Source organism: Stenella coeruleoalba, assembly GCF_951394435.1.
Source record: "Stenella coeruleoalba genome assembly, chromosome: 3".
Lineage (NCBI taxonomy): Eukaryota > Metazoa > Chordata > Mammalia > Artiodactyla > Delphinidae > Stenella > Stenella coeruleoalba.
Genome location: NC_137148.1, coordinates 173346721 through 173366636, shown reverse-complemented (window position 1 = coordinate 173366636; position 19916 = coordinate 173346721). Strand labels below are relative to the sequence as shown.

The following is a 19916-nucleotide window of genomic DNA, read 5'->3' as shown; positions in this document are numbered from 1 at the left end:
CTCCCTCTTGCGTCTCCCTCCCACCCTCCCTATCCCACCCCTCTAGGCGGTCACAAAGCACTGAGCTGATCTCCCTGTGCTGTGCGGCTGCTTCCCACCAGCCAAGTATTTTACACTCGGTAGTGTATATACGTCGATGCTTCTCTCACTTCGCCCCAGCTTCCCCCTCCCACCCCATGTCCTCAAGTCCATTTTCTATGTCTACCTCTTTATTCCTGCCCCGCAACTAGGTTCATCAGTACCATTTTTTTTTTAAATTTAGATTCCATATACATGTGTTAGCATACGGTATTTGTTTTTCTCTTTCTGACTTCCTTCACGCTGTATAACAGACTCTAGGTCCATCCACCTCATTACAAATAACTCAATTTCGTTTCTTTTTATGGCTGAGTAATGTTCCATGGTATATATGTGCCACATCTTCTTCATCCACTCATCTGTCGATGGACATTGAGGTTGGTTCCACGTCCTGGCTATTGTAACTAGTGCTGCAATGAACATTATGGTACACGTCAAAAACAGTGGTTAGATGCCACGAAGTAGGTGGCAATGCCTTAACCGTATGCGTGTTGTCAGGCCCAAGGGCCTCTTCCATCCTGGTCGAGGGGAGTGCTGACCTTCTCTCCTTTCATACAACGCAAATCTCTGATTCTTTACTTGTCCGTCTTCCCCACCGGCTGGGAGTCCCCAGAGTCCCACCATCAGGGGACTTGTCATCTGCCACCTGCACAGACACGCGTGCACACACCTGTGTGGAGGAACCCCATGGCCGCGCCCACCTGTGCGCACCCCTGTACCGACACATGCTTGCGTTTGGGGCCTGGATCTCTCAGGGGCCATGCTGTCCATCACTGGTCACCAGCCATGGCCTCGGGGGCCACCACCGAGGTGCAGAGTGGCCCCTCACTCCTGGGGCTGCACTGGGCACAGTGGGGTACCCCCAGGGCAGCCATCGGTAAAGGGGTCCTGTGCATACCCAGAGGATCCCCAAGGGCGGGGGGTCAGGGAAGTGGGAAGGGGGGGGTCCTGAGGTTTCCCCCACATCCTGACGGTCGCTGTCGGGTGGAGCCAGGCCTCCCGGTCGGGGCCCCCTCAGATTCATGGCCGCCCTGGCTTGGGGGCATCAATGCCCACAGTCACAGGAGAGCACCCCACAGCCCTTCCCCTCTGGGCCCCTGAGTCCCTATCTAATCTATGCCGCTGTCTCAGGAGAAGCCCCAGGCCACACCCTGGATCCCCGACCACCCCCCCCCCCCCCCCCGCCGTGACCGTGACGAGGGGGCTCACGCCTTGCCCTCTGGACTGATGGGGACCACCCTGGCTTTCAGGGGTCCGATCAAGTCCCTTGACCACAGTCACGCAGTGGGTCATGTCACTCGGAGGAAAGGCCACCATCCCGGGGGCTCTGGGGCTCACGTCCCCAGTCTAGGTGCTGCCGCCCCACCCCACCCCCACTTCCCATGTCAATGCCAGCGCCCCCCAGCAAACAGTGAGCACCTACTGTGTGCAGCCAGGGCAGGGCCCTCCCTCTGCCTGTGGCATCAGGGCGAGGACAGTGGGGCCAGCCCCGGTGGGCCCCGGGCCCCATATTTGGTGGGCTTATGGGACACGGGAGGAGGCCTCGGTAATGGGGAAGTGTGGACCAGGGTGCAGGTGGCCAGGCGGCCACTGACAGACAAATAAAAAGCCGGTTCACAGCCCGGGAGCCCCTGAGGAGCCATAAATCACATGCGATGACACACAAGTCGGAAATCAAGTGGCTGCGGCTGGGCTGGTGTGGCTGGTGTGGCTGAGACAGGTGGGGGCGGGGGGAGCCAGGAGCCCCTCCCACCTTCAGTTTCCTCTCCCTGGAGCTGCTGGCGGTGGTCCTTACTGAAACAATACTTGTGGGGATGATTAGGGCTGGGGCTGGGTGTGGACCTGGGACAGGGAGGGGCCTCAAATGCTGGGCACGGGGCAGGTGCAGGACACAGACGGACTGCTGGGCGATTGAGGCATTTCTTCGCCTGATCTTGATGGAGCCTGGGTGGGGCGGGGGGCAGGGGCAAAGGAGATGGGCAGGGGGGGCCACGGGAGGCTTTGGGGCAGGACTGGAGGCCAGGGAGGAGGAGAGGACTCTGGGTGGGGAACTGCTGAGCCCGAGGACCCCGGCTTCCCTTCAGGGAGGTGTCCAAGGGGCCACTGACCCTTCTGTGCCTTCTCTGCTGGAGAAGAAAGCCCACCGTATCCATCCTCTCCACGCTTCCCGGCTCACTTATGGGAGCCCGGAAACTTGGGGTGGAGGCAGGGGTGTGCGGGGCGGGACCCCTCCCCCCTCCCTCTGGGGCCGCCCACCTGACAGCCCCTCACCTGCCCCATTGATCCGGAAATGGAGGCTGAGGCCCGGAGGTGATCGATGGGCCCTAATGGACAATGCAATCCCTGGGGAAGGGGGGGCAGCCGGTGATGGGGGAGGCCTGGGTCCCCCGACAGCAGCCAGGGTCGGGGCCGCCCTGCAAGCCCCTCCCCCAGGAAACACCAGGTCGTGTGGCCTCCCAGTGCAGGGAGGCGCGGGGGGTATTGTCTATGGCACCCCCGTGGCCTCCCGGTGCAGGGACGTGGGGGGTATTGTCTATGGCACCCGGATCCCCGCACCCGCCGGGCCACTCTCCTCCGTGGCTTCCAGGATTTGTTTGCACCATCCACTGATCCCTCCCCGGGAATCTGAGGCAGGCCTCAGGGGAGTTGCCCCAGCCCTGGCGGGGTTCCTGCGGGGAGGAAGAGGCTAGAGATGTGGTGCTGGATCCCTGGGGGCCCTCGGGCCGGGCTGGGATAGGCCAGAGGACCAGCTGCTTCGCTCACATGGGTTTCCAGCTCTAAGTGCTTAAAAGCCTCCTGCGGCCTCTGGGACCCGCAGGCAGGCGGGCAGGCGGGGGAAGGGCAGCAGGGGCTGAGGCTGGGGGTGCCCCCACCGGAAAAGTCCTAGCCCCTGAGACAGACGGTGCATCCTGGCACGTCTGCCCCCTCCCCCGCCTCCAACGCCGCAGAGGCCGAGGTCCTGGACCCCACACTCCTTCCCCTGCTCAAATCCCTGCTTGGCCCCCAGGTACCCAGGACGAGGCCCCACTCCTCCCGTGAGGCCCTGCCCACTGTGCTCCCCCCTCCCTCCTTTCCTCCCCGCAGATGGACCCCGAAACCAGCGGCGCGGTTCCCTGCGCTCATCTCACCCTGGAGGGCCAGCTCTGGGCCTCAGTTTCCCTGTTTACAAAGTCGGGGTGTGAGCTCCGGTCTGGAGTAGGGAGGACAGGCCCGGTGTGAGAGCTTTGGCTAAGCTGCCTCCTCCCCTGGGACTCAGTTTCCCCAGCTGTGTGGTGTGGTGCAAGGTCTGGGTCCCAGCCTCCACTCACCCTCTCTCTCCACTGGGACCCCCTGAGGGAGGGGGCGTTTTCCTTTCTGGGCCTCAGTTGACCTCTCTGCGAGCAGATGAGACCCAGCTGAGACCCATTTTACAGATGAGGTGCTGAGGCCAGAGGAGGGGCGGGCCAGCCCCGGGCCCTACAGCTGGGACCCTGCCGTCAGCACGAGGTGGGTGGGGAGGGAGGCAGCCCGCCACCCACCGCGGATGAACCACCGCTGTTCTCAGAGCCTCAGTTTGCTAGTCTGGAAAATGGAGCTGTATTGGCACACAGAGGGGACTCTGCCTGGGGGTTCTTGATGACCCTTAAGGGCAGGACCTCTGGTTCTCCCCTCCCACCATGGCCCCAGCATCTGGCACAATGTCAGCCAGCCCTCAGCGAATATTTGTTGAATGACTTACTGAGTGTGTTTTTTTTTTTTTTGGCGGTACGCGGGCCTCTCACTGCTGTGGCCTCTCCCGTCGCGGAGCACAGGCTCCGGACGCGCAGGCTCAGCGGCCATGGCTCACGGGCCCAGCCGCTCCGCGGCACGTGGGATCTCCCCGGACCGGGGCATGAACCCGTGTCCCCTACACCGGCAGGCGGACGCTCAACCACTGCGCCACCAGGGAAGCCCTTACTGAGTGTGTTTTGTACATGGACTCCAAATCGAGCGCTCTTGCTCCAACAGTGATGCAGGTGCCGGCCTCCTCCAGCGTTTGTTCCTTGGGGGAAGCCCGGGTTTGGGGAGGTGTTGGGGAACAGCCTCTCTTGGATGAGGGGGGCAGTGGGGGCACCGCAGGAGTCAGCTGTGCTGGCTGGCAGATCTTTACATTAAAATGCGTATATACACCAGATAAATAACCCGGCGCACAGCCTCGTGACAGGCAGCATTAAGTCGCCCGGCTGGGGTGGTGGGTGGGGATGCGTCACTGGCTCTGCCCCTTGACCATCCCTCATTCTATCTGCGAACATTCTGGCACCGCTGGAGCCTGCTGCGGACCTGGGCGGGGTGGGGGTGGGGGGGGCGCATCCTGGGAACCTCAGGGAGCGAGATCTGGGTCCAAGACCTGAATTCTGAGCCCTAGGGTTGGCGCCCACGACCTGGTCCTACAGGCCCAGGTTTGAGTGAGACCCCCCCATCCGCACTGGGGAGACCACCCCCCGCAAGCCATGGTAGCAATGGACGTGGGGCTGGGACAGAACAGGTTTGAATCCAGGCTCAGCCCCTCCTGGGCGGGGGTGGCAGCAGTACTGGCAGCCCCCGTCAAGGTGGATACCAGGGAGACCCCATTTGAGCACAGGGGGAGGCCCCCGTGGGGCCCGCACAGCTGTGGGGTGCCCCCTGGCCCCACCCCTCTGCCTGAGCTCGGCCCAAAGGGGCAGGGGGAGTGGGAAGGGAGTTTTCAATTAAGGAGAAGCTAATCACCCAGCGAGGGCCGTTCTGGGGCCCAGTAAATCTATTATGAAAAGCCTCTAAATGTATGTAAAACCGGCCTCCGACAATCCTGGGATTAGGCAGCCGGGAGGGGAAACCGAGGCGCAGGCTGGCTGGTGGATTAGCGGAGCGAGGCCCCTCGAGGGTTGCAAGGGAGCTATCCCTGGGGGGCGGGGGGCGGGGCAGGCAGAGAGAGAGAGGTCTTCCTCTGCAGAAGCCAGGACCCATTTTCAGCGAGGGAAACTGAGGCCCAGATAGACCAGAGACCCAGAGCGAAGGGGGCCTCTCAGGGCATAAGGGGAGGAGCCGGATCCCAGGGCTATGAGTCCAGGGTCCCTGGAACCCAGGCCTTTTTAAGCGGCTCCTATTCCTTTGTGGTTTCAGAATGGCTTTATTGAGCACCTACTGTTTGCCAAGCCCAGTGCTGAGGCCAAAGAGTGAACAGGAGGGAGGGAGACTGGGGCCCGTGCAGCCCGTGGTCTGGTGGGAGAGAAATGCCCACTGGGGAGCAGCTCTGGGGACCAAAGAGGGAGGAGGCCAATGCGGAAGGCACTCTGGGTAGAAGCAGTAAAGGCTGGAGCCCAGGAAGGCCCGAGGGTGGTGTGGCAGGAGGTTGGCAGAAAGGGAGCTCATCTTTCCTTCTGAGGGTGACAAGGGAGCCCCGTGAGGGATTTTAGCCCAACTGGTCCCCATCCCCCTCCCAGCATTCTTTGCGGAAACTTGACCCCCAAGGACACCTCCCCCTGGGGCTCAGTTTCCCCAGCCGGGTCCCCACACTCCCGCAGACCCCATCCGACCCTCACGCTCCACGAGTCTGCTAATTATCCTGCCCCTGGGCCTTCCTCCAGCTGCTTCCTCCTCCCAGGATCTGTCCCCTCCTGCAGAAACCCTTCCAGGCCTGAGCCAGAGAGTCGGAGGCACGTGGCAGGTAGCCTTGTCTACCGGCCTTGGCAGCAGCCAGAGGGGCCTTCCCTGGTACCCTGGCCTGGCTCCAGTCCAGCCACCTGTGTGTACCTGCCACCCAGGTGCTCGGGAATGAACAGGAGGTGGGTGGTTCCCATGACTCAGCAGGGCCCAGGCCCCCAAATTCCTCCAGGTCACAGGTGAGGCTGTGTTGCTGGTGGGGGCGGGGAGGTCCCGGCGAGGCTGCGTGATGTGAGAGGTGTGTGCGCCTCCTGTGACTCAGTTTCCCCACATCGTCATCAGTGGTGGTTCGGTGCTGTTCCCAGCACTGGGGGCTGTTGGCGGGCTCCCGGCGCCCCCCCGCACCGGCCTGGCCGTCAGTCAGGCCCGCGGGGCCCCTTCAAGTCTTCACGGCCCAGCAGCGGTCGCGGGAGGGATTATTCCAGCCTGTCCAGGATGGACTCAAGTGGAACCGACGCTGACGAGCGGAACGCGCCCCCGCGGGCCCAGCCTGCCGGCCTTTGTCTGCCGCAGGCCCCGCCCGCGTGCCGGCCGGACGCCGTCTCTAGTGCCGCACACTCAGCTGTGGCCCCTGCCGGGTAAGGCCGGCACAAAACCCCACCAGACCCTCAGCAGAGAGGCTTCCGGCCCAGTGGCCCAGCTGAGTCCCTTCCCAGCCTCAGTTTCCTCATCTGTAGCATGGGCGCGCCTGCCGGGGCTCCCCATGGGTCATTTGGGGATTGACGGGGGCCGTGTGGGCAGAGGCAGCTGGGGGGCAGACACCCTCCCTGAGCTGCCGCAGTTTTCCCAGGGGTGCTCGGCCCGGCCCTCTGGCCAGTCCCTCCACAGAGCCTTTGTCCAGGAAATTCGAGGTGGCAGGGAGAACGGATCTGCTCGAGGCCTGAAAGGGGCTGAGGCAAATGCTGTTGACCCCTGACCCCGGCCCCCTAATCCCGGGGTTGAGGCCCTCACTGGGAGCGACCCTGAGAGATGGGCCAGGGTGTGACCCCCGCCCCAGGCACCAAGGGGGGGCTTCCGGGTCGGGGTCACAGGGGCTTCAGGGAACACGGCTGCCCCATTGGCCACGTGTCTGGTCACCACCCCGCAGAGGCCCGTGGGAGAAACTGAGGGCAGGCAGAGCCCTTGGAAGCCTCCAGGCCCTGCCACCTCCAGGCTGGTGACCAGAGGCCAGCAGCTGCCCTCTCTGAGCCTGAAAATAGGAAGGTCACAGGCAGCTCGGGCGTATTGGAAGGCATCCCACAGCCATGCTGGGTGTTGGGCTCCTAACTGGCTCTGTGCCTCAGTGTACCCCTCTGGGCTGGGGGATGGCTAAGGATGGCTCCCGTGTCCCCTCTGGGAAGGCCCCAGGAGACCCTGGCCTGGAGTGTGGGAGGGACTTTCTGACCGGACTGCCGTACCCTGCTCTAGACTCCTCCATAACTCCCACTGTCTTCAAGACAGTTTCCCCACCTGGACAAGGGCCTCAGAAACAGTGGCAAACGCTTTGGCCATTGAGCTCTGTGACCTGGGTTCAAATATCAGTTCCCCACCCCCCAGGGTGAGTCCCACTCCATTGGCGTGGGTGTGGGTGAGCCGTCTTCCTTTCTGGGCCTCCCCCGGTGGTTACGGGGGATAGTAACACCAGGGTTGTTGTGAAGATAAAATGAGGAACCGCACTAATCAGGCTGAGCCCAGGGCTAGGCATACAGCAGGCGCTCAATAGATGCAGCTCAGGACGTTGCTGACTTCAGCCCTGGCTCCAGTCCTGACCTTGGGCCACCATGGAGGAGCATTTTGCCTCTTTCTGCTTCTACCGACCCGGCAGGGCTGGCTGAGGAGAAACTAAGACACTGAATAACCAGATGCTTATTAAATGCTTGAGGAAGAACGGGGTGAAGGCATGAGGAGAGGGGGGGTGTCCCCGCTTCTGGCAGCTGTGGCGACTTAGCCTTCCGGCTCCTTGGAGGCCGCCGCTAGGAGCCTTCAGTGAAGATTAAACGATTCTCCACTGCTGGCTGGGATGCATTCGCACGCCCGGGCGCCCCTGGGCTCCCCAGTGGCCGCGTGTCTGTTCCACCCTGCCGAGCTGTTCCCCACAATCAATTTCAATTTGGCCTGGTCTCTGCCTCTGCAGCCTGGCCCTCCTCGGGGGCTGGGGTCGGGGTGGGGGACGTGGTGGCTTCCTCAGCCTGCCCCACCAGGTCCCGGGCACCTGCGCCTGGTGCCAAGAGGACTCTGCCGTTGCTGCCCCTTTCTGGGCCTCGGTTTCCCGGGAATAATGAAATGGGGGGAGGGAGCCTGGGGCCAGACCTGTTTCATCAGACCTCCTGCATTTCTTGAGTGCCAGCTGTGCACCTGATCCCAGGCGGAACACTGGGGACATAGTGGGAACCAAAGTAGACAAAACTGAGCTGGAGTTAATCAGCGTAAGGGGACTCTCAGGCATTGGGCGGGGGGGGGGGGGGGTGGGGGTGAGCACGTGCAAAGGCCCTGAGGCAGCAGGAGCATAGGGCCTTGGAAGAGCACGAGGAGACCCGTGTGGCAGGAGCAGGTAAGGAGCGGGGAGCAGAGGGAGCGTGGATGAGCCTGGTGACAATACGACTCAATGCTAATCAACAGCCAACATTTATTTAGTGCCTACTGTATGCCTCATCTCCCTCACAACTACACCATGATCAACTACCCTATGATCCGGAAACTGAGGCCATGAGAGGCGGGGGCTGCTGGCCAAGTTTACTGACGGCGCAGAGCTGGGGTTTGGTCCCAGCTCAGATCTGTCCTACAGTCCCAGGCAGGACGGTGGTGGGGATCGTCCGTCCCTGTGCAGTGGACTCTCAGCCACCACCTCCGCACCCCCATCCACGTACCCCTCTCCTCACCCCACTATTTGGGGACTCCAGGGCCCCCACAATTTCTGGGGTGAGGAAGGACATAAATGGGGTCCAGAGTCGGTGGACTTTGGTTTGAACCAAAGGTCTGGGTGACCTTGGGGCATGCCTGTCCCTTTCGTGCCTCGGTTTCCCCACCTTGTAACAAGAGACCGTGGGAGACTCTTCCCTCTCAGAGTAAGGGGTGGGGTATGAAGCTCCACCTCTCCTGGCTGTGAACCCCGCCCCCCACCCTCGCAGTCCTGCTCCGGCCTGTGCACCTGGCAGGGGGCGACCCCCACTGTGCGCCCCGGGGACCCCCACCCCGGGCCCCGACCCTGCTGTGCATCTGGCGGCCCCACGCCCTCCCTGGGCCCCGACACCAGCTGTGCACCCGGGGCCCCGCGCGCCCCGTGGGCCCCGACCCCGGCTGTGCGCCTGGCGGCCCGCGCCCTCCCTGGGCCCCCGCGTGGCTCCGGCTCCGGCCGCCGCTAGGTGGAGCAAGGAGGCCGGTGGAGACGCGGCGCGGGCGGACACGCGGTCCGGAGCTGCGGAGGCCCTGAGCGGACGCTGCTGGGTGGACGCCCGCGACCACTCCGCGCTCGAGCCCCCTGCCCTGCAAACAGAGGCCCTGAGAGGGAAGCGCCGCCCGCGGCCCGGACACCCTGCGAGGGGTAAGCGCGGGAGCAGAAGGGGCGGGGTCCAGAGCGCGCACGCGGTGAGGACCCGTCCGACCTTGACCCCTGACCCCCTGACCCGGCCGCCGCGCGGGATGCCGCTGTGTAAACCGGCGCACAGTTCAGACTCGGCAGCTCACAGCTAACGCCCGCAGCCTGGCAGCGGCGCGAGTAGCCGGCTGGGGAGGCTGAGGCTGGGTGCCCGTCAGCGTGCAGGGGCTGCGAGGGTCCTTTTGAGTTAGGGCGCTGCTGAGGCTGGGTGGGTCTTCTCAGGTCCTCAGGACCCCCTCCTCACCCCCAGGCGAGGACCCAGGTTGGCTTCTCTGAGGAGGTGGCGTTGCAGCTGAAACCTGGGGCATGAGGGATACTGGGCAGAGTGAGTGTCCTGCACAGAGCGGGCAGCTTCTCCCCGCCCCAAGGTGGACCACAGGCTGGGCGGCAGAGGCGGAGCGGGGCTGCCTCCACCCCAGGCCTTTGTAGGCTACGAAGGGTAGGAGGGACTTGAATTCTGTGCAGAGAGCACTGGGGAGCCATGGTGGGTGAGGACGGGAGGGTGATATGGTCTAAGTTACTTTGTTTCCCAGTTCCCTCCAGCTGCCTGGGCACAGGCAGGAGTGGGGGCCCAGCAGGGCCAGGGGGCCCTGGGTGGGGTCCAGGTGGGGCCTGGCAGGGACGGAGCCGCAGGGTTCAAGCTGTGGACAACCAGAGTGGGCTCAGGTGTCAGCCACCGGCCCCAGGCTGTCCCCTGTCTGCCAGAGCCTCAGGGTCGTATCTGACCCTCGACTGGAACCCCAAGCCTGCCCCGTGCCCCCCTCCTGCCTCTGCCAGCTCCACCTGCCGCCTGAGGAGTGGCTTCTGGCTTCATCCCTCTTTTTTTTTTTTTTTGGAGTATAGTTGCTTTACGATGTTGTTTACGTTGTTGTTAGTTTCTGCTGTATGGCTTCATCCTCTTGGAAGACCCATCTCTCAGAAAAGGAAACTGAGGCACAGAGGGTTTGGTCATTCACAGCATATGTGGGGCTCCCTCTGCGTGATTAGCTCATATGGGACCCGCTTTTGTGTAATTAGCACTTTTGCGACCCCTTTTATGTAATTAGCACATGTGAATCCCCTTCTGTGTAATTAGCACATATGGCGCTCCCTCTGTGTAATTAGCACATCTGGGATTCCTCTTCTGTACAATTGGCACATTTGCGGTGCTTCCTCTGTGCGGTTAGCACATTGTGGTCCCCTTCTGTGTAATGAGCACACCTGGGTCCCTCCTTCGGTATGATTAGCCTATCTAGTGGCCATTTCTCATGTCCTGGGCCCCAGGAAGGCCACGTTGCCCTGGCAGCCTTCTTGTTTTCATTGTGGGGAGGTGTCCCCCCCAAAGCACTGGCTTCTATCCTTCCCCAGCATGCCATCTGCTGTGGGGTGGCACTGGGGTTCCAGCGTCTTTCAGCCGCCCTGCTCCGCCCCTGAACCTTCTCCCAGGCGCTTCTCTATACGGGTTCACGGCACTGAGAGTAAGGAATCCGGCCCCATAGGCCGCCCCTCCTCCTTGCTCACTCCGACCCAGCCATCCTGTTGTTCTTTGGAACAAATGAATCTTGTGCCTGCCTCAGGGCCTTTGCACAGGCCTGTTCCCTTCCCGTGTGTGACAACCCTTGGCCAATCAGGTGAAGGGCAGCCCCACTGGGCACACCCTCCCCCATGTGTCGACCCCATTCTCACTTTCAGTTCAACAATATTTATTACAAAGAGGCTGGGGGACTGTGCCCCACTGCCTCCAGAAAGTTACGGTCGAGTACAGGAGGCAAATGTGTTTGAAAAAGGACGGCTTCATACACTGATGGAGTGAGCGGTACATTCTACCCAGAAGACCCAGTGATTCTCTCGTTTCTAATTGAGGTGCGATTCACATACCACATACTTCATCCATTCAAAGTGTGCAGTTCAGTGTTTTCAAGTCCATTCACAGTGTGGTGCAACCATGACTTCTGTCTAATTCCAGAAAATTCCATCACCCCAAAAGAAACCCTGTCCGCATAAGCAGTCACCCCCCACCCTCCCCCAGCCCCTGACAACCAGGAACCCACGCTCTGTGTCTGTGGATTGGCCCGTTCTGGACGTTTCCCGTCAGTGGAATCACACCCTGTGGGTCCTTCTGTGTCTGGCTTCTCTCACTGAGCATCGTGGTCTCAGGGCCCATCCACGCTGTAGCGAGTGTCAGGGCTTCACCCCTTTTTGTGGCTGAGTGATGCTCCCGTGCGTGGGTATTCCCATTTTGTCCTGTCCTTTTCTCCGTGTTGGTCAGGGTTCCGATGAGATTCGTGTCTGAACATCGTATGTAGGCAGCCCGATTCGTTCCTTGCTCCCTGTGGGCCAGCACACCCAGGCCGGGGTCCCACAGGGATCCGCCTCCTCCCTGACCCCCGTCTCTGTCCCCATCTTGTACAACACACATGGCATCTGCCCCTTCCCTCATCCACGACTCTGCTCTGGGTCAGGGCAGTTAACTACCCAACACTGCCTGCTTCCTGGGGCAACCAGGGCACTTTTCAAAACCCCAAGTCAAACCGTGACCCTCCCCTGCCTATATCCAAGGCTCCCCACTGCCCTCAGGGTTAATCTGAATTCCAGGGCATGGCCGGACATTCCCGCGGCCACACGGCGAGGCCAGTTGATCCTCAGGAGGGTCCCGGCGCGGATAGGAAGGGTAGGGTGGGTGACAGCTGGGGGATGTGGCATTGGCCCCATTTTCCGAGTAAGGAGACGGAGGTTCAGGGGATGCGGCATAAGTCAGGGTCCAGAGACGCTTCTCAGCTGCACGAAATGCTGTCAGCTGAACCCCTAGATGCCCAGAACCCACTGCCCCCTGCCCGGCACTCCTGCCCGGAAGGAGTGGCCCTTATGGGTGGCTGAGCATCCTACTGCTGCTTCCGGAGGTGCTGAGGTGGGGAGGGGGGTTGTCGGAGACCCTCAGACCTGCGGGAACACCGCTGGCCTAATGAGGGTCCCCAGGGCCCCCGGCCGGCCTGCTGTCCCTCTGCCCCCACCCTAGTGGGATTGAGACTTTTGTAGTTAATAGGGAACGAGGAGGCTCCCACGTAGAGAATAGAGGAGAGGGCTTAGAGGGGCCTTTGTGAGCCAGGCCGGCGATGATGAAAGCACCGTGAAATCCGTGGTGTCACCATTGCCCCGTGACCATGACAGGCTCCTTTACTTGAAGAAAAGAAGGGAAAAATCCCCAAACAGTTATACGTGTGCATGTGAACGTACATGTATGTATGTGCAACGGCAGCGGCCCCACCAGGCCCTGAGGCTGCGTCCCTGAGGTGCCGTCTCAGCAGAGGGCTCACCCCTGGGGCCCCTGCACCAGGCACAGTGTCTGAGATACCAGGGAGTTTTAGCAGCTAGGAGTTCCAGGGTTTTCAGTGCTGGGCCTGAGTCAGAGGCCATTCATCACCAAGGGCAGGGAGCCCTGCCCGCAGCTTGCTGCTCCCTGCTTGCATGCCTCTGGAGATGGGAAGCTCACTACCTCGCAAGGCTTCCAGACAAGGCCTCCTTGCATGTGGCCCTGGGTGAGGGCGAAGTTGTGCCTTACCTGGGGTGGACTTCCAAAGTCAGGGAGGAATGGGACACAGGGCAGGAGGGCATGTCATGGTTTTAACAACATTATTGAGATACATACCTTACAGTTCATTCATTTAAAGTGTATGACTCATTTGTTTTACTGTATTCACAAGGTTATGTGTCCATCAGCACAGTCGATTCTAGAACATTTTCATCCTTCCTAAAAGAAGCCCCGTCCCCACCAGCAGTCACCACAGCCCCTGACAGCCAGAAACCCACTCTCTGTCTCTGTGGATTTGCCTGTTCTGGACGTTTCCCACCAGTCAGTGGTATCACACACTGTGTGTCCTTCTGTGTCTGGCCTCTCTCACAGCATCGTGTTCTCAAGGTCCGTCCACGTGGTAGCGAGTGTCAGGGCTTCTCTCCTTTATGTGGCTGAGTGATGTTCCCGTGTGTGGAGGGACCACGTGGTGTTTATCTCTTCACCACTGAGAGACACTTGGGCTGTTTCCCACTCTGTTGGAGTTCATGACAGGGATACTGTTCTTTTTTTTTTTTTAATTTTATTTATTTATCTATTTATTTATTTTTGGCTGCGTTGGGTCCTTGTTGCTATGCACGGGCTTTCTCTAGTTGCGGCGAGTGGGGGCTACTCTTCTTTGCGGTGCGTGGGCTTCTCATTGCGGTGGCTTCTCTTGTTGCAGAGCACGGGCTCTAGGTGCCTGGGCTTCAGTAGCTGTGGCACGTGGGCTCAGTAGTTGTGGCTCGCGGGCTCTAGAGCGCAGGCTCAGTAGTTGTGGCGCATGGGCTTAGTTGCTCCGCGGCATGTGGGATCTTCCCGGACCGGGGCATGAACCCGTGTCCCCTGCATCAGCAGGCGGATTCTTAACCACTGCGCCACCAGGGAAGCCCTAGGGGATGCTGTTCTTTTTTTTTTTGCGGTACGCAGGCCTCTCACTGTTGTGGCCTCTCCCGTTGTGGAGCACAGGCTCCGGACGTGCGGGCTCAGCGGCCATGGCTCATGGGCCCAGCCGCTCTGCGGCATGTGGGATCTTCCCGGACCGGGGCACGAACCCGCGTCCCCTGCATCGGCAGGCGGACTCTTAACCGCTGCGCCACCAGGGAAGCCCAAGGGGATGCTGTTCTTGAAAACCCTTTAATCATCCCTTGCCTTGTGCATGAAACCCTCACACAACGTCAAGGCCCACCAAGGCCAAAAGTATAGTGTGGGTCAGGGCATCTGCAGCTCCGGGAAAAAGCCTCATGCGGGGTCAGGGGCATGGACCCCGAGTATCTCCGGGTGACCCTGCCCTGACCCCGGTGTCTCCATTGGCCAAAGGGCTTTAACAGCACCTAATGTGTTCACGTTACACCGGGACAGCGCCTGTGCCCGGACCTGCTTTTCACTTAAAGGCAACTGCGCAGGGGGTCCTGGCTTGCATGCTCCCGCAGATGGGGGTCTCACCACCGCTCTTGTTGGAGGGCAATCTGGGCATGTGGAGGGGATGTCCCAGCGTCCACGACCCCTCGGTTTTCTGTCCAGAAATCCAGGAATGCCACTTTCCTCCTCTGGTCCCCGACCTTGGAGGGGTGGTCCCAGAGGAGTGAGTTCGCACCTGCTGTTCAGAGGTGGGGATGGCAGGGGATGGAGTCCCTGAGCCCGGCCTGGGGGTGGGTAGCACCCACCTGATGCCTAAAGGTGGGGCCACTAAAGCCCCATTGTCCGCTGGCTAGGCAGCTGGCAGGTTCCGGGCCCTCCCTGGAAGCTGCCCCGCTCTGCCTGGGGCGCCAGGCGACCTGCGTTCCAGTCCTCAAGGAGGAGGGGTTGCATAAGTCCCTGCCCTTGCATCCATCTCCTTCTTTTCCTGAAGGAGATCTCAGAGACAGAGTGGAGACTGCTGGACAGAGGCCAGAGAGGACGGGGGCCAAAGGCCACACAATGGGTGGGAGACACAGAGACCCAGAGAGGGACAGACACAGAGGGACACAGGAGGAGCCAGGGCTGGGGACGATGTTGCCAGGCCAGCGGCCTCACTCCCGGGCCCCCTGAGCCCAGCAGCTGCCCGAACCCCACGCCCTGGCTGTTCGGATGGCTCCGTTCTGTGGCCTTGGGCGGGCAGCCGCATGACTCCTCTGAGTCTGGGGTTGAGGGTGAGCTGATGCTGCCGGATCAGGACCCCCGGGGGCCTAGGGGCTGCCTCATGTCCGCTCCCAGTGTCCCGAAGCTCTGGGGTGGCCCCATCTGTGAGCACCTGCCATATGCCAGGAGCGGCCGTAGGGACTCAGGAAAGGGCTCAGACACCCTTGGGTTCTGCTGGCCCCAGGTGTCCCAGGCCCCCAGGAAGGGCCTCCTGGTCTGACTCTGGATCTAAGGGGGGGCCTTCTATTTTGTTTTTGGGCTGCACCATGCGGGATCTTAGCTCCCCGACCAGGGATTGAACCTGTGCCCTCGGCAGTGAAAGTGAGGAGTCCTCACCACTGGACCGCCAGGGTAGTCCCTAAGAGGGGCCCCTCTTAACGTCAGGTCCCAATATTTCAGACGGTGGAGCCTCAGGCACTGCCCTCGGCACGCTCACGGCATCTCCCCAGACCTCGCAGGGAAGGGTGAGAGGCTGAGGGTTCGGTGCAGAGTGGGGCGGAGGAGGGAGGGCCCACACCTACTGACGTGCTGTTATGCGTGGAATCGTGTCCCCAGAGAGATGTGTCCAAGTCCCACCCCCTGGAATGGAACCGTGTATGGAAATAGGGTCCTTGCAGATGTGATCAAGTGAAGATGAGGTCAATAGAGTGAACCCTCATCCAGTGACTGGTATCATAACGCATAATACGTGTGCATTCATTGAGCGCCGACTGTGTGCTCTGGGTGTAGGGGAGCGGCAGGAAAAGAGAGACCTGTTCCCTTGGCCTCAGTTTCCACCTTCAGACATTGGGGTAACTGGGTGGTTATGGGTCCAGTGAGTCTGTATTTGTAAAGCGCCTGGAACAGTGTGTGGCACAGAATCCACGTGCATCGTGTCTGAACATGAAATGAAATTTTAAAAGATAATACAATAAAAATGAAGACAGAGCTGGTGCCTGTCCTCAGGGAGCCGGCAGTCTGTGAGCTCCAAAAGCTGCCTGGATCTCTCTCTGCCTCAATCGCTCCCTGTCTGTCTCAACAAGCTCTAAGGGAAGGAACGGGAGGCCTTCTGAGAGGAAGTGTCATTTGAGCTGAAAGGAGAGGAGTGTCTTGAGGTGACTTTAGGCAGAAGATACAGCAAGTGCAAAGGCCCTGAGGTGGGGGACAGCCAGGTGTGTTTGCAGGTCTTCTGGGCAGCTGGTGTGATGGGCAGCGGGGGAGGCTGGTGTGGGGAGGCCAGTGAGGGCTTGGGGGACCTCAGGGAGGAGTTTGGTTTCCCCCCGAGGTCCCTGGGGAGCCATGGCAGAGTTTGGAGCAGGGGAGGGACGTGATCCGATGGTGGGCCCATCAGGAGGGCCAGGCACACAGGGCTGCCTGGAGCTGGGGGCAGGAGCCCAGGGCAGAAATCCTGCCAACAGGAACTTGGAGGAAAAGTTCTCCTCCCGGACCTCGTTTCCTTGTTTCCCTCACTGTTTAAGGAATTGGAGGGAGGGGCCTGGGGTTTGGTTCCTGTGTCTGGTGGCGAGGGTCCTGGTACCCGAAGCCACTCTCCATTGTGTGTGGGGGTGGCCCAGCTGAGCCAGCCGCCCCTTCCCGCCCTCAGCCCTTGTGTGACCGCTGAGGGAGCACCGGGCCCAGTGATGACCCCGGGCCTTGACCGGCTGCAGCCCCGTCCTGGGCAATAGAGGGGGGCCTGGTTTGCACACTGACCAGCGCCTCCCTGTGCCTGGCGTGGCAGTGGCTCTGCTCGGGGAACTGCCCCTTACGGGCTCCAGCACGGCCAGCCAGTCACCTCCACCTGCTGGGTCCTGCTGTGTCCAGTGTACAGACGGGGAGACTGAGGCTGGGGCGCCGATCTTGGCCCAACTGTGTTTTGGGCCGGCCGGGCAGCGTTTGCTGATTCCCAGGCCCACCCCAGCCCAGAGCATGCATTTCTAACACCCTCTCCCAGGACACCGTTCCCTCCTCAAGTCTGGGACACGGTGGAGCACCTAGATTGAAATTCTCAGGCCGTGAGCACCGGCAGAGAAATCCATAATGTATTGTTTAGACAGATGCCTTTAAACCATGGCGGGGCGGGAGGTGGGGATGGCAGGGAGGGGGGCTGCATTGGGAGGGTCACCCTTTCTTCCTGCACAAAGGTCAGCCACAGACCGTTGCCAAGGCAACGGCCGGCTTAAAGATGGAGGCTTAAGGAGAACAGACGATTCCCCTCCCCGAGGTGCCCCGTGCGAGGGCCCTGGCTGCGAGCTCTGGGGGCAGGGGGCCTCGGGAGGCTGGGGGCTTGAGCACAGCGAGGTGGGGCATGGGGGCCCTGGGAGGAACGTGGGGACAGAGAAGATCTCAGCCCCGCCCTGGCTGGGGCCTGCTGAGACCTCCGTGAGCCTCGGTGTTCTTGGCTGTGAAGTGGGACACACACCCCCTCCCCGGCCTGGTCTGGTATGGAGTCACTTGCAGAGTCCCGAGCCCTGCAGCGGCTCAGACACAGCAGTCAGGGCCTGGGGCTTGGCTGACGTCCCAGTCTCCCACGAGTGCATCATGTCTGGGCGGTGCCCAGGGGGATGAGCTGGGGCTTGGGAGAGGCCACGGGTCTCCTTCTCCCCTTCCCGGGCCTGGGGCAGGGACCCAGCAGCCCCTCTGGGTCTGAAGCAGATGCGAGGCGAAGATTTGCAAACGCGAGAGCAGCGATGCCGCTGGAGAAGGCCCCCCAGCAGGATGGGTGGGCGTGGGACCCTCATCAGCAGCCACTTCTGACTCTGTGGGCTCTGAGGTCCTTCGCAGCCAGCAGGGGTGGACGTGAGCTGCCCTCAGCTTGGGGACCACAGCCGTGACTGACATTACTTTTTCACTGTCACATAAAAACGGCATTGTCGGGCTTCCCTGGCGGCGCAGTGGTTGAGAGTCCGCCTGCCGATGCAGGGCACGCGGGTTCGTGCCCCGGTCCGGGAAGATCCCACATGCTGCAGAGCGGCTGGGCCCGTGAGCCATGGCCGCTGAGCCTGCGCGTCTGGAGCCTGTGCTCCGCAACGGGAGAGGCCGCAGCAGTGAGAGGCCCGCGTACCGCAAAAACAAAAAAAAAAGCACAAAAAAACAGCATTGTCTGCACAGACCTCTCTCCCCGGAGAGAACTTTGAACACAGGTGCGAGCTTCCTGGCGGGCTACAGACTTTTACGATGGCTTTAGTTAGCAGTGACCGTGCCTGACTTCTGCGATACAAAGAACAGAAATTAGGAAGGCAACCTTTTAATTGAGATGAACTTCACACAACATAAAATTAATCATTTTAAGGCAAAAAATTCAGTGGGATTTTGGACATTCACAAGGTTGTGCAACCATCACCTCTAACTCCAGAACATTCCATCACCCCGAAAGGAAGCCTGTCCTCATGAGCAGTCAACCCCCCAACCCCTCCCCAGCCCCTGACAACCAGGAACCCACTCCCTGTCTCTGTGGATCTGCCTGTTCTGGACGTTTCCCATCAGTGGAATCACACACTGTGTGTCCTTCTGTGTCTGGCTTCTCTCACTGAGCATCGTGTTCTCAGGGTCCATCCACGTTGTAGCGAGTGTCAGAATCGCCATCTTTTTTTTTTCCTTTTTTTTTTTCTTAAATTTATTTAGTTGTGTCAGATCTTAGTCGAGGCAGCCGTGCTCCTTAGTTGTGGCTCACCAGCTCCTTTAGTTGTTGCAGGCGGGCTCCTTAGTTGCAGCATGCATGTGGGATCTAGTTCCCTGACCAGAGATCGAACCCAGGCCCCCTGCATTGGGAGCATGGAGTCTTACCCACTGGACCACCAGGGAAGTCCCCAGAATCTCCATCCTTTTTAAGGCTGAATAATATTCCACTGTGTGTATGGACCACATTTGTTTATCCGTCATCCATTGATGAACACTTGGGTTCTTTCCACCTCTTGGTTGTCGTAAAGCACGCTGTTGTGAACATGGGTGTGCAGATATCTTTTTGAGACCCTGCTTGCGGTTCTATTGGGCATACACCCAAAGGTGACCCAGAAGTGGGATTGCTGGTTCACGTGGTGCGTCAATGTTTAATTTTGGGGGCCCGCCATCCTGTTTTGCACAGCGGCTGCCTGTGTCATGCTCCACCAGCCGTGCACCAGCACCCAGCCAGCCTGGCTGCCCTGCGTTGTGGCAGAGATGCTACATTTGATCACTGAGATTTTACCTGCTGTTTTCATAATAAATGCAGATGTGGGGCACCGGCCTCTGTGGTGTCTCCCTCTGTAGGAGAGCCGGTTTGGAGAGAGGCCTGCGTGCGGGCTCCCCGTCGGGGGGAGCTCCGAAGCGGCATTTTAGAGGGTGCCCCCACGTGCTGCAGCCACTCAGCGTCCCCGGGCCCTGGCCCGGTTGTCCTCCTGCGCTGTGCGCCCAGAGCTCTGCAGGTGACTGGGTATATGGTTTTCCGGGGCAGCCGTGGCAAATGACCACAAACTGGGTGGCTTCAAACAATAGGATTTAGGGCTTCCCTGGTGGCGCAGTGGTTGAGAATCCGCCTGCCGATGCAGGGGACATGGGTTCAAGCCCTGGTCCAGGAAGATCCCACATGCCACGGAGCAACTAAGCCTGTGCGCCACAACTGCTGAGCCTGCATGACACAACTACTGAAGCCCACACGCCTAGGGCCCGTGCTCCGCGACAGGAAAAGCCACCGCAATGAGAAGCCTGTGCACTGCAACAAAGAGTAGCCCCCGCTCACCTCAACTGGAGAAAGCCCACGTGCAGCAACGAAGACACACCACAGCCATAAATAAATAAATAAATTTAAAAAAAACCCCAAGCTCATAGATGCAGAGAACCGATGGGTGGGTGTCAGAGGGGGTGTGGTGGAGAATTGGGTGAAGGGAGTCAGAAAGTACAAACAAGATAGGTAACTTACAGCTTGCTGACTATAGTTAACACTGTATCCTGTGTTTGCAAGTTGCTGATAGAGATATTTAAAGTTCTCATCACAAGAAAAAAATA

At 60.4% G+C, this 19916-nt stretch overlaps 1 protein-coding gene across 1 annotated transcript in view; it reads left to right on the top strand.

Annotated features, from left to right (window-relative positions):
- The first annotated feature begins 8909 nt into the window (after positions 1–8909).
- Positions 8910–19916, top strand: part of PWWP3A (PWWP domain containing 3A, DNA repair factor) — a 54013-nt gene continuing 43006 nt past the window's right edge. Inside the window, exon 1 of the mRNA XM_079917188.1 lies at positions 8910–9256. The gene's annotated coding sequence lies outside the window, so the exon portion shown is untranslated. The remainder of the gene's footprint in view (positions 9257–19916) is intronic.